We start from the raw sequence: 9,449 nt of genomic DNA, 5'->3' as shown, positions 1-9,449 counted from the left end.
GAAGGGATGGGGTTGAGGGGGGTGAGGCACTGGCATGTTAGTGGAGGTGACCGAGAGTAATAGAGAGTGGAAGAGATATCAATCATTGTCCCCCAAGACCAAGTACATGTAGAGATCAGGGCCTGTATTTGTCAAGCGCCTCAGAGTATAGTGCTGATCTAGGATCAGGTCCTCCCTGTCCATTATGATCTAAAAGGTTCTGAGTTGCTGAATACACTCCCAGGTCTGCTTTCCAGTTAGCTAATAGCTACAGTGTGACTGGAGAGAAAGAGACATTCCACAGAGTTTTTTCATATCCTAATTTATCCTTGTTAAATCCCAGACATTACAGAGGGTTTGCTTGAATTTAAAATGTAAATGCATTCAGTGTATCGTATGTATTCTATAACACAATTGAGGAATGGGTCCATTTTCTTACATCAGATTGTAACGATAGTCTATGTCGTCCTCCTCATCGGACGAGGAGAGGCGAGAAGGATCGGACCAATATGCAGAGTGGTTAGTTTCCATGGTAATTTAATAACACGAAAACAATATGCGATACAAAATAACAAAATGAAACTACCGTTACAGTCCCGTGTGGCGAAACACTAACAAGGAACAAACACCCACAAAACACGGGTGAAACCCCGGCTGCCTAAGTATGATTCTCAATCAGGGACAACGATTGACAGCTGCCTCTGATTGAGAATCATACCAGGCCGAACACACAAAACCCCAACATAGAAAACAACACATAGACAACCCACCCAACTCACGCCCTGACCATACTAAATAAATACAAAACAAGGGAAAACAGGTCAGGAACGTGACACAGATAGCACATAAATTCCGCCTGCACTGATCTGTCTCGTATCTCGCAAAAGGTAATGAGATAGCTCGAAAGTAGTCCGGCTACAATGGGCTGCCATAACATTTGACATCGCCTTATGAACCAAATTTCATCCTCAAATCGTCCAAATTAATATAAGATAAAACAATAAATCCGTAATTGATTGTGATTTTTGTTGTTGTTCAGGAAGTCGTAGTCGTTCAATTTTACATCTAGCTAAGAAGTTTGGTGCTTGACGGAGCAGTATTTCTGGAGTTTGACAATGAGCATGACAACTAGCTTAAATTTGTCCATTAGCTTGCTAATGTAGCTCTAAACTAGTCACTTTGTATGAAATTAATAGGAAGCTAACCTAGTGCACACACTCTATGCTGAACACCAACTGCTTCCTCCATAAGCTAGCTAGCTAGTACACTGTTTAAGTAACATTATTTTATCACAATGAATGAGTTTTGAAGAAGAGCTAGCCCTGCCTGTTGTGCCGCGAGTCATGTATACAGTCGGTCAGTAGTCTCCTCTCAGCTCAGCTGCTGCTGCCCTTAGCTGCTGCTGTGCTTACGCGCTTATTTGACCCCTACGTTAGCAACGATCACGGAGAAACATGCTGATCTATGGACTGATTTCTGATAACTGTCCCTCTTAATTTTGGGGTAGCATGTCTACAACTTCAGGTCAAGCTACTGTAAGCAAGCGGTTTATTTTTCAGTAAAGGTAGAGCTAGCTAGCTATGTTATAGGGTGCCCACCCACTCTGCACAGAGTTGGTGAAAATGCACATTGTTGATCAAATGTCAATTCCTTATGTTATAAAATACATTTGATCAAGACAAATATTATTAATGCTCTGAATTGTTTAGTGGGGTCTTTCTGTAACACATCATTACCATAATATGTTTTGTTGTCTAACTTCTTATGGCTGCAGCCCGGCGTCGGTACACTTATGACAACAGCCACTTCAAGTGCAGGGCGCGAAATTCAAAAGATATTTTTTTTAAATATTTAACTTTCACACATTAACAAGTCCAATACAGCATATGAAAGGTACACATCTTGTGAATCCAGCCAACATGTCCGATTTTTTAAATGTTTTACAGGGAAGACACAATATGTAAATCTATTAGCTAACCACGTTAGCAAAAGACACCACTTTTTTTACTCCAACAGTTTTTTACTCCATCAGTAGCTATCACAAATTCGACCAAATAAAGATATAAATAGCCACTAACCAAGAAACAACTTCATCAGATGACAGTCTGATAACATATTTATTGTATAGCATATGTTTTGTTAGAAAAATGTGCATATTTCAGGTATAAATCATAGTTTACATTGCAGCTACAGTCAGAAATTGCACCGAAAGCAGCCATAAAACTTACAGACACCAACGTCAAATACCTAATTACTCATCATAAAACATTTCTGAAAAATACATAGTGTACAGCAAATGAAAGACAGGCATCTTGTGATTCCAGCCAATATTTCCGATTTATTAAGTGTTTTACAGCGAAAAAAAAATGTAGCGTTATATTAGCTTAGCACAATAGCCAGAAACACTTGGGCGCCGGCGACTACGACAGATATATGAAATAACATCATAAAATGGGTCTTACTTTTGCTGATCTTTCATCAGAATGTTGGACAAGGTGTCCTTTGTCCAGAACAGTCGTTGTTTGGATTCAGAACGGACACTTTCCCTCTTCATTTAGCAAGCGCGCTAGCCGGGTGGCACGACACTCTCCATGTCAACAAACGGAAGAGAACGGAACACGGCAAAACTCCCGAAAAAATTTCAATAATCTGATGAAACCATATTGAAAAAACATACTTTACGATGATATGGTGACATGTATCAAATAAAATCAAAGCCGGAGATTGTAGTCGCCTATAACAGCAGCTAAACAAAAGGCAATCCCACTGTCCAGCTCGCGCTCTTCAGAGTACCGAAAATGGTGGACACGTCATTCCAAGATGATGTGTTCCATCTCAGACCAAGATAATCACCTCATTTCTTCTCTCACAGCCTCTTGACACCCAGAGGAAGGTGTATGACGTGCATGTATACTAATAGGTCTTGTGCCCATTTATAGGCAGGAAGAAGAACAGAGCATCGATTTCAGACTTTCCACTTCCTGGTCAGGAAATGTGCTGCAGAATGAGTTCTGTTTCACTCAGAGAAATAATTCAAACGGTTTTAGAAACTAGAGAGTGTTTTCTATCCAATAGTAATAATAATATGCATATTGTACGAGCAAGAATTGAGTACGAGGCCGTTTGAAATGGGCACATTTTATCTGGCTACTCAATACTGCCCCTTGCAGCCCAAACAGGCTAATGCATTCAATAGTAAGCACAGAGGTCTATTGACATAGCGATGCAGGTTTCTCGTAACAACTTTTGAGGCTTTTACATTTTGTGGTCGTCGTCTTCAAAGTTGCTTCCCCGGGTCACAAAAAGCAAAGTTAGCATGACACGAGCTAAAATAAATGTAAAAGGCTTTGAAAATGAAAAGCTTGGTATAAGCTCAGTGCTCCATTGACAGTTCACAGATATACGCTTGTTTTTGTGAGAACTCTTCGAAAAATAACAGGAATTTCAAATGAATATGAAAAGCGTATACTAAAATATGAAAATACTACATCTCAAAATCGCTATCTATCTTACCTCTATATTGTTTTATGTCTTGCGGATTCGAGGAGAAAGACCATGAGTTCAATGGGAAAGTGAGCCTGTCAAGTAGATTGTAGCCTTAATTCTTGCACAGAATCCAGCCTTGCTGACACAATGCAATTTTCCTGATTTAGACCACTTTTTTTCTCTTGCCTACATTGAGTGGATTATGATAGAGACAGAGTTTAACCAATGGTTTTCTTAGAGGATTATCTACACAATTAACATTATTTTACCAATTCGTCAAAAGAATTTTGATTGGACACCCTATATTTTAGTAAGCTAGCTAGCTAGAACAAGTTGGCTAAAGGGCTTCACACAGCCTACACAAGGTTTCCGTAATAAGTCTGACGGCGCTTCGTTTGCATAGCGCTCCTCATAGCTCTACGTACTTTTGTGCGAATTCAACATAGTTGAATCAGAGAGGAAGCAGCGAAGTGAGAGGGATAACTGGGCCCAAAATCGGTCTTTTCCAGCAGGTGCCTTAAAAAAATATATACACATTTCCAGCAGGTGGTGTAAAAATAAAATAACGCTCACCAAGCAGGAAGTTTTTTATTGGAAGTCAGTGAGAGTGTCGAATTTGGTAAATAAAAATGTAATGGCTTATTTGCTACATGTGGCTTTTTTGATTGAACATAAGTTTCGTAACAATTAGGTTGTTAACAGTGTACTGATATAAATAGGACACGTGACATCCCAGCAACTTTGAGAAAAAATACAACTTTATATCGGAGTTGAACCTTCCCAGCTAGCAATGAGGATTCGGCCCTCTTCCAGGGAGGCGGAACTGAATGAATCGGCCCGGAATCGGGTGTCGGACTTGGCCCAGAATCAAAATGAATGACTACCCAGAATCGGCCCAAGTACATCGGGACGTGTCCATCTAACGGAATTCAGCCAACTTTGCTGGCATCTTACCAGAATCCCCCCAGAAGCGGCCTGATGCAAATTTTTATTAATGAATGCAAAATTACCCGATTTAATCATTTTAAATATTACTATTATACATTTTATACATACACAGTATACCCATCTACAAAAAAATATTTCTGTTGGAGGAAACACCATACACCTGGTGACCATGTCAGCGTGCATGTGCCTGGCCCGCCACAGGAGTCACTACAGCTCGATGGGACAAGGACATCCCGGCCAGCCAAACCTTCCCCTAAATCGGATGACGCTGGGCCAATTGGGCGTCGCCTCATGGGTCTCGAACCAGCATCTGTAGTAACGCAGTTTGCACTGCGATGCAGGGTCTTAGACCATTGCACCACTTGGGAGTCTCCAACCACAAAGTTGTTAATGCTTATCAATTGCCTTGCACAATGTATCAAAATTCTAATATACTACTTAAACAGGAATCTTAAAGAATTTAATGTAAATGTTAATTGTATTTTTTGATCACAATGAGAAAATATGGAAAAATAAATAAATAATGAAATGTTAATTATATAAAGCAGCCCCAATCGTCCCGAGCCCCAAGTAATACATTTGGGCCAGATAACTCTCACTAGAATCGGTCCGAGCCCCAAGTAATACATTTGGGCCAGATAACTCACACCGGAATCGGCCTGAGCTCAATCCCCGCATCCTAGCCATAAGTAATACTGCCGAACACGACCCAGACTCGGGCCACATGTCGTCCGCCGAGTCTGACTCTCAGCGGAGTGCCCCGACTCTCCGACCGAATCCGCCCAGATCCACTGTGCTAGCTGGGTTGTCGTCACTAGTTACCACAGCCACAAAGTTATAAACCCTGCCTATTTCTACATTGTCTCCTGTTAAAATGTCTCCACACTGCTAACCTTATGTCTAACCCTAACCTTAAACGAAGATTTAAAAGCACATTTTAGTTTTCATGAATTTTTATGATATACTGTTTTGACTTTGTGGCTGTGGTAACTAGTGGAAACCGTTATGACTGTTGTTGGCTTGTTGTTCACACGCGTATCTGCCCTCTTATTGGCTAGAATGGTCCTCCTCCCGACTGTCTTCCATTTTTGAAGACGTTTATTTTCATTGTTAGAGCGGCCACTAGTAAATATAATGGATAATATTTTGTTGAGGGATGAGCATTGCGTGGGAGTGAGGTGATCTGACGTAAGACAATGGAATGGATGAGACTGATGGTGGAGGTATAGCTTGTAAATATCTATCACGATCATTACAAAACGTGTAGCAGATGAAAAACGATTTGTGGTCAAACCAGAAAAAAACATCAGTGATACATTTAGCTTAATGTGTAGTGATTTATACCATGGCGTTGTTGAATACTTGTTTCTGATTGGCTTGAAGGGAATTCTAGAGCATGCGTTATTTCCTTAAAACGCATGGTAGATTTCAATGGCTATAGTTCATTCTTACATGTTATATGTTTGAGCTGCTTTTGAAAACAAAAGTCGAATTGAAAACATTATTGTCATTGTTGAATTCGATTGTCATAATAGCAAGCTAGGACAGATGGTTTGGTTAGCTAAACTGACAAATATGTTTGTTTGGTTACCACAGCAACTACTGTAACTATCTTGTAAACTTGGTAGCTACTTCAGTGGATGTTGAACACATTTCTACCGGCAAATGAACACATTTTGCATAGCCCCTCAGTCATTATTCATTACTTATGCAAAATATTTTCATAACTAACCCAAGATAGTTCATCTGTGTCGTTTACAGTGTTAGCAAATGAAGCATAGTGGACAGAACACGCAAGGAGAAGGGCAAAGCCAAGAACGAGCTTGTAAGATCCTATTGGCACGTTGTAGCATGTATTTGCATATCCCATTAGGGAACACATCCTCTGTGAAGTGCAAGTATGCACAAACTCAATTCGACCTTGCTCTCCTTCTGAACAAGGCAAGTCTATAAACTTAGTGCACCAGGGCTGCCAACTTTTGAAGAAAGCTTGGAGTGAGATTTGCTATGTGAATTTCATTGCCCCCTGGCACTACCCCTAGACACATATTTTACTTTTTTAAAACTAATTTCCTGCAATTCTACGTATGTTGACATGGCTTAGGCCCATGACCAGGGTGGGACATTTTAAAATTAAAACTACACCAAGGCTCTGCACAGGACATTTTAATATTAATGGCTAATGGCAGTTGGTAACCAAATCATATATCCTTGTCCATAGACTGCTTTCAAGGTAAGGTCACAAACATTTTGTATTTTGTAATTTGGGCGAACTATGTCTTTAAAAATAGGGATGGAAGAAATTCAGCTTGTTCTCCTTGAGGGTTGGCCACCCCTAATCTATGTTTCCCAAGTGCTGAGTGTTTGAAAATGTTCTTGTTATAACAATTAATTTCTCAAAAATATAATGATTATCAATATTCAGGTGGTTTATGACTACTAGTTGAAGATCCTTGTCATCATCTTACTCTACATAGACAAAATATGATGCGTTGTGAGTCCCCCTAAAATATCAGAAAAAATATATTTGATTCCTGGAGCATTTAATATCCAATGCCTATTTGTAGGACTTATACAAAACTGTCCATGAATGGCTGCAAATACATAGCGTCATCTAATACATTTTCAAAGGCACAAGTATCAGATTTCAAATACAGTGCATTCGGGAAGTATTCAGACCCCTTCCCCTTTTCCACATTTTGTTACGTTACAGTCTTATTCTAAAATTGTTAAATAAAAACATTTCCCTCATCAATCTACACATGTCACGACTTCCGCCGAAGTCGGCTCCTCTCCTTGTTCGGGCGGCGTTCGGCGGTCGACGTCACCGGCTTTCTAGCCATCACCACTCCATTTTTCATGTATCCATTTGTTTTGTCTTGTTCCCTGCACATCTGGTTTTCATTCCCCAATCAATCCATATGTATTTATTCCTCTCCTCCCCATCATGTCTTTGTGTAAGATTGTTTGTTTTACGTGTATTTTGGAATTGTGGATATTGTTACGCGCATTGCTTTTTGTCTATGTTCCGTGTTTGGCCACATTTTATGTTACTTTGTGCTGTCATTTTGGACCAGAATAAAAAGTGTGCCTGTTCACTACACTCTGCTCTCCTGCACCTGACTTCGCCTCCAATACACACTCCTAACAACACATGATACCCCATAATGACAAAGTGAAAACAGGTTTTTTATTTTTTTATTTAAAATTTTAGCAAATTTATTACAAATAAAAACCAGAAATACCTGAATTACATAAGTATTCAGACCCTTTGCTATGAGACTCTAAATTGAGCTCAAGTGCATCCTGTTTCCATTGATCATCCTTGAGAGGTTTCTACAACTTGATTCGAGTCCACCTGTGGTAAATTCAATTGATTGGAGATGATTTGGAAAGGCACACACCTGTCTATATAAGGTCCCACAGTTCACAGTGCATGTCAGAGCAAAATCCAAGCCACGAGGTCGAAGGAATTGTCCGTAGAGCTCCGAGACAGGATTGTGTCGAGGCACAGATCTGGGGAAGCCCGGCCAAACTGAGCAATCAGGGGAGAGTTGGGACTTGGTCAGGGAGGTGACCAAGAACCCAATGTTCAATCTGACTGAGCTCCAGAGTTCCTCTGTGCCGATGGGAGAACCTTCCAGAAGGACAACCATCTATGCAACACTCTACCAATCAGGCCTTTATGGTGGAGTGTGCAGACGAAAGCCACTCCTTAGTAAAAGGCACATGACAGCCCGTTTGGAGTTTGCCAAAAGGCACCTAAAGGACTCTCAGACCATGAGAAACAAGATTCTCTGGTCTGATGAAACTGTAAGGTTCTGCTTTTCTTTTCTTAGTCAACCTTGTGTTCTTTTTCTTTGTGTTCTGGAACGTAGCCCTGTCTTTCATTTTTGTTAATTGATTTCACCTGTGTTGGTTTCTCACCTGGTCTCATCAGCTTCCTATTTAGTTCAGTTCTGTCTTTCTGTTTGTATGGTTGTGAGGTATTGTTTGTTTTTGACTGCCTACCTGTGTTTGACCATTGCCTGCCTGTGACCACGATTCCTGCCTTGTGCGAAGGCTTACTAAACATCTGCTGCGCACTGCGCGTGTGAATCTACACATTTTTCTCCCTGAGTGTTCATTACAGAAACAAAGATTTCTAAAAACGTGTTTTTGCTTTGTCATTACGGGGTATTGTGTGTGGATTGATAAGTAAACATTTTTATTGCATCCATTTTGGAATAAGGCTGTAACATAACAACATTTGGAAAAAGTCAAGGGGTCTGAATACTTTCCGAAGGCACTGTATGTGATTACATTGGCAAAATTGTGAAGAAGTGGAATAATAAAATAAGTTTGAGGAATAACAGTAGTGTTCTTCCTGACAAGCACGGTAATTACCCTATATTTTAGCCCACTGTTAAGAATGAGAATTGTTCCCCAGATCAGACTAAATAAAGTAAATAGGTAATACAATCTCCTGAAGACAAGATGACATACATTTGCCCCTACACCCTAACCAAATACTTTGTCTATGTATTGTCCCCCCTTTAGAAACAAACTTACACTTTTGGGTTCACAATCTGTTTGACAAAAAAAATTCAGAGTTTCAAATCAGGTCACCCTACTGTACCAAACGTCTCCTGCTAAAACAGTCTGTAGGTCTGTCTGCTGCCTTTTCGTTGTCACAGCCTACATGCCAATCACCAAACGAGGGGACTAATGCAAGTGTGGATTAAATCGACTTTAGTACATGCAGTCAATAGGCTGCATTCTACAATAGGGATGAGAGTAATAGCAACCTAATTGTGTTGACAACATTGTACATGAAACAGCGCTAACGTGCTGCTCTTTGTACAGTTTTATACACTCAGCAGAGAACGTTCTCTCTCCATTCAACGCAAAGCTAATCTTAAGGGGCGTTTCTTTAAAACATGCATCCAATTTTCTTGATCCCTTACATATCTAGACCAATCATATGCTTCAATTGGTCGCGGTTCTCAGTGCTGTGGCAAGACAGGACAGTGATAGAGGTTCCGCTCGTGATGTTA

This window comes from Salvelinus namaycush, chromosome 19 (genome assembly GCF_016432855.1).
Source record: "Salvelinus namaycush isolate Seneca chromosome 19, SaNama_1.0, whole genome shotgun sequence".
Classification (NCBI taxonomy): Eukaryota; Metazoa; Chordata; class Actinopteri; order Salmoniformes; family Salmonidae; genus Salvelinus; species Salvelinus namaycush.
This window is presented reverse-complemented; position numbering follows the sequence as displayed.